This window comes from Quercus lobata, chromosome 4 (genome assembly GCF_001633185.2).
Source record: "Quercus lobata isolate SW786 chromosome 4, ValleyOak3.0 Primary Assembly, whole genome shotgun sequence".
In the NCBI taxonomy this organism is placed as follows: Eukaryota; Viridiplantae; Streptophyta; class Magnoliopsida; order Fagales; family Fagaceae; genus Quercus; species Quercus lobata.
Window position 1 is genome coordinate 35502564 of NC_044907.1, and position 5496 is coordinate 35508059.

General features: G+C 28.2%; 1 pseudogene; it reads left to right on the forward strand.

Annotated features, from left to right (window-relative positions):
• Positions 1-3181: 3181 nt before the first annotated feature.
• On the forward strand, positions 3182-5210 carry LOC115985100 (annotated as a pseudogene).
• Positions 5211-5496: the final 286 nt, after the last annotated feature.

Below are 5496 nucleotides of genomic sequence, written 5' to 3' on the forward strand. Positions count from 1 at the left end.
TAAAGGATCTTTATATATTTACTTTTTACTTATAATGTAAGCTTACATAGTATACACATAAAAAGTAGCAAATATTATATACATTTGCAAAAAAAAAAATTGTACAAATTTTGCAAATATGTGCAACATTTACTAATTTTTATGTGTTTACAATATAAATTTACATTGTAAGTGCAATGTATATTTCCATATATATATATAAAAAAGAGTGAATGGAAAAAGTTACAGTAATTTCGCAACAATAGTTTTTGTTTGATTAACTTTCACTGTTTTGCTGGCCTTTTTTTTTTTTTTTTTTTTGTGAATACATAAAGTTGTAGTATATTTGCTATATTATTTTTGGTTTGTCCACAATAATTTTCACAAAACTTTCATAACAAATCAAATATAGTAAATTGTTATTGGTTCTAATTTAAACTTGCCAATGAAACTACTTTTTTGCCCACCAATAACAACTTGTAGTAACCTACTACTTATTATTTGTTGTGAAAATGTCATGGATATAATATTTTTTTGTATGAAAAATGTTAAGACATCTTAATGTTGTCACAATATTTTTAAAACTTCTGAGCTGTGAATTCTTTACAAGTTAAAATAAAATATAACAAAATTATAAAGGTATTATGAAAATGTTGCGTCATTCTGTTGTGTTTTTAGAAATTTTTTGTTGGTTTAATCAACTTTGTTAAGCCAAAATTCACTATTCCACATACAATTTTCTTGGGTTAGCTTTTTGTATATTTTTTTTTCTTTACACACTATTTTAAGTAAAAACACATAGTTTTGCACACAAAAACAAAAACAAAAACAAAAACTAAGGAAAAAAACATTTTTCATCATTTATGTTTGGGGTAGTTTACAATTCTTCCTTAAACTTTAAAATCAAGCAATTTTTCCCTTAATATTTTGGAAAAGTGCAAATATGTCATATTGTTATTCTCTCAGTTAAACCTTAATGAGAGTTTATGATTCTTAAAATATTTTATTGTGTAATGTCTAAATTACTCCTGCTAAATTTTAACATCCTAAAAATTTTCCTTACGTATTTTGAGTTTAAATGATAAAATTTTTTAGAAAGTTAGAATGATGATATTCGATGACACAAGCCTTTTGTTATCCTTTTTTTTTTTTTTTTTTAAATTTCTTAGAAAAACTCAGTTATTTATTGTTAAAAGATGATGATATTTGTTATCATTCTTAGAAGTTTTTAGAGAATAGTTATATTGTCTTTAGCAAGTAGGTACTAAAAAAATATTATAGTTAAATAAATATTTATATGTTAAATAGCTATCCTAACTTTGTGGTTGATCAAAATTCTTAAACGAATGAGATTAACTTTTTACGACATAATTATCAAAATTCTTAAAATTAATATCTCTTTTTATTTACCCTAAAAAAAATGTCACTTTTGATTTATGTAAATCTCTATATACTTTAAAAATCAAATGATTCATATCTTTGTTTTGTAATACAAATAAAATCTAGAATTGACTTTAATTATTACAATACTTTTGTTCGACGGCAAGCACGTGCTGACCTAACTAGTTTATAATAAATTACAAAAAATATCATCTTTTCTTTAATTAAAATATATTTTAACCTCTTTATATATTATTTTAATTAAAATTGTTAAATTTTGTATATGTATTTTATTATTTTTATATTAATAAATTATTAAAATAATTATGACATTATCACGATTCGACCTCGGTCTGACGTTGAAAATCTTGAACTTCTCCCTTTTACGGTTCATTGAACGGTCCGGGTCTAAAAACCATGGCTTAAACTTGATATTAACAAGAATCAACTAAACTTTCTACAAAAGCTTCCCTTTCTTTTCATTCTTGTTTCTTTACTCCTTGATATAATTTTTCACTTGATATTCAGAGCATCTATAATGTACTTTAAGAGATAACACAATCCACCAGTTATTCAAATTCTGAATTTCACATAATACATTTCTTAATACTTTAAGAGTTTAAGGTACAAAACTTCCATTAGATCCTAAAATACATAATATTACAAAACTAATCATCAAATTGCCAAATTAGGGTCTATACTTTCAAAACTAAACTATCTTCTCCCAAAACTCAACTAAGGCTCCCTCTGCTCTACAATAAATACTGTTGATTGAAAAAGTGAAAGGGGTGAGCTACACCCTCACAACTCAATAAGGGTAAATTACACGAGAATTTAGTAAGAATGCATGTAAATCAAATCATTTCATTTTATGATTATTCAAATAGGAGAACATATTTCATGCATAGTATTTTATACTCTTTATAATTTTAACTTATACACCTTTCATAAGAAATTAATTTTTCTCCTTTTTCTTATCAAAATAATATTACAAAATCTTTCAAACAAAATTTCTTTCATTTCTTACAAAGTCACCAAATATAATATTGACTGTTTAAAATCATAAATATATATATATATATTTATATATATATTCTTATTACAAAATAATCATTTTGACTTAAATTAGATAATTGGTAACTTTGACATAAATCAGAAACTTTTTATAAAATATAATACCTTTCAGAGTCACAAAACTTAAGGTTTCATAAAAACAGATATTTGATAACTTTTTAACATAAGCTTTCATCAGAAGCTTTATCTTTAAAAAATGACCAAAAGGCAATGGACGCTCTCTTAACCCAATAAGTGTCTGCAATAGACAAGAGTGTTTGGTCAAGAACAAGGGTAAAAAGGAGAGATCACATAAGCTTGATGTAGCATATAATTAGGAACAATACCTATAAGGGGAACAAGAACAGTAACCTAGGTGGCCTAAAAGTGAAAGAAGAGAGAAAAAAGGAAGCGTGAAGTGAAACTTGGATAAAATGTAGCAAGTCCAATAAGCCTACATAATCTCTTTACAAAAGTTTAAGCTTTTAGGACAATCGGTAGTTTAATAGCTTCCAACTTATTAATGAACATATTCAGTGAAAATCAGATTTCCTATATGTCTATTTCCAACTTATTTATAATCAATCATATTGTCAGATTTCTAACAATTACAAATGTTGAAAGATTGAAATCTTTAAAGAGTTCTTTTTTTATTTTTTTTTAATCTTCACTATTTTGCAGCTAAGTTTTTGAATTAATATTTTTTCCTAAGTGTTTTCTTCTTCTTCTTCTTTTTTTTTTTTTTAGAAGAATATTGTTTCCTACGTTGATGCCCTTTCATTTCTTTATTATGCAATTGCTAGTTGTTGCCAACCCTGCAAACACCAATGCTCTCATCTTGAAAGAATTTGCTCCTTCAATCCTAGAGGAAAACATCACGTGCCTAACACGACTTGATCATAATAGAGCATTAAGTCAAATAGCTGAGAGACTAAAGGTTTATGTTACTGATGTCAAGAACGTAATCATCTGGGGCAATCACTCTTCAACTCAATATCCAGACGTCAATCATGCAATTGTCACCACCACAAATGGAGAGAGACCAGTCAAAGAACTTGATACTGAAGATCATTGGTATCTCAAAATATCCAACATGTTTATTTTTTGCCACTTTCACATGTTTAAATTATTTAGAGACATAAGTTGATAAAGTACCTTTAAGTATTTAAATGGGAGGTAGAGCAGGCATACGATTCAATCCTCCAAATTTAGACCACCTACATACCATGATACTATTTGTCCTAAAAGATTAAGTTCTTAGGAAATGGTGAATTTAATTATTTAACAATTTTTTTTGGGAAAAAAAAATTATGGATTCTAGTAATTGTAGCAATCCCTTTCCTCAAGATAAATAGTGATTGATCATCTTTGAAGACAAAATTGCTCCAGTGAATTTATGGCTCTCCTTAGATTACCATGCTTCTTTTAATCAATAGCTTGGGGTGCACTGTCAATTAGTACATACATGCCATTTACCTAACCTAGGGATCCCAATCTTTAGGGTGTAGGTGGTAACAACTTTTATACCTGAGTTTGTACTTATCAAAAAACAAATTTATTCTTAAATTTGTCTTTCACCCTATTAAAGCATCCGCACCAGTTGGTGTATAATAGAAAAAGATGTGAAATTTACACATTTAAGCTCCAAAACTACCCACATCAGTCCTTCTATATTAGGACCTGGCTTTATATTTTTGAAAAGTTATTGAACTCCAAAGTTTTAGGTTGGTGTTGGGTACATTTGGGTGCATGTTGAATATTTAGGTTGCAACTCTTTGTAGGGTCTTCAACAACATAGTTATGTTGACCATCTTCACATCTCTATGCATCCTTGTCAGGCTATTTACTTTGCTTCCCTTTTTGTTATTTATTTATTTAAATTTTGTCTGTCATGGGTTAAAAAACGAGTTCATCAACACTATACAGCAGCGTGGCGCAGCCATTATCAAGGCTCAGAAAGCATCAAGTGCATTGTCTGCTACAAGTGCTACTTGTAATCATATGCATGATTGGGTTCTTGGGACTCCCAAGGTTGATTCTCTTTCATCTCAAATAGCATTTGATTATGCAGAACTTTTTTGCTTTTATATTCTTCTTTTTTAAAAAAAAAAAATTATTATTATCTTTTGTAAATTTGCCTTTGGCTTTGTAATTCAAGGAACGTGGGTTTCCATGGGAGTGTATTCTGATGGTTCTTATGGGATCCCAAAGGATATTATTCTCTTTTCCTATTAAATGTGAGAAAGGAAAATGGTCAATTGTGAAGGGTAAGTTGTATGGCTTCTATATGTTGTAAATGTTACTTCTTCTTTCCTTAAGAGTTGAACTGCTAATGTTTCTGAAGCTACAAATCACTATAATTTACATAGAGGAATATATGCTATTTGTCAATTATGTCTTAGATCTAAGTAATGGTTTCAGAGCAAAGGTAGTTGTTGAAGAGAGCAAGGATATATATTTGGAATATATGGACTATAAGTCTATAACAATGAAATGCACAAAGCTTAGAACTCCCAGTTACTGATGATATAAAATGAGGCATAAGAGTAACACAATCGAGGATTCATGAATGAATGGCTATAATTATGATAGCCTACTATACTTTTGTGTTAGCATTTAGCATGTTATATATTCCAAAATGCTGTGAAAAATGGTCAAAATGTTTTAATACTACTTGCATGAGACTATTTCAGTGCATTTAGTGTTTGGAACTTGTTTATGCATTGGTAGGGCTCAAGATCAATGACTTCTCAAGGGCAAAGATGGATGCAACAGAAAAAGACCAAGAATTATTATAAGTCATATGACTAAGAATTTGAATTCACTTACCATTATGCTCGGCTAGAGTAGCCAACAAATTTTGATTAAATTATGTTTGATCTTATCTAAATAAAATCTAAACTATGTTCGATGATAAGAAATTGTTAAAAAAAAAAAAAAAAATTGAAATTGTAAGTACTAAGTATTATTCAAGCAAGGCATTTTATTTTACAATTGATTTTTTTATTCTAATTAGTTCAACTGGTAAAGTCTCTGATAGTTAAATAAGAGATCTGGGGTTCAATTCTTGCCTACACCAAAAAC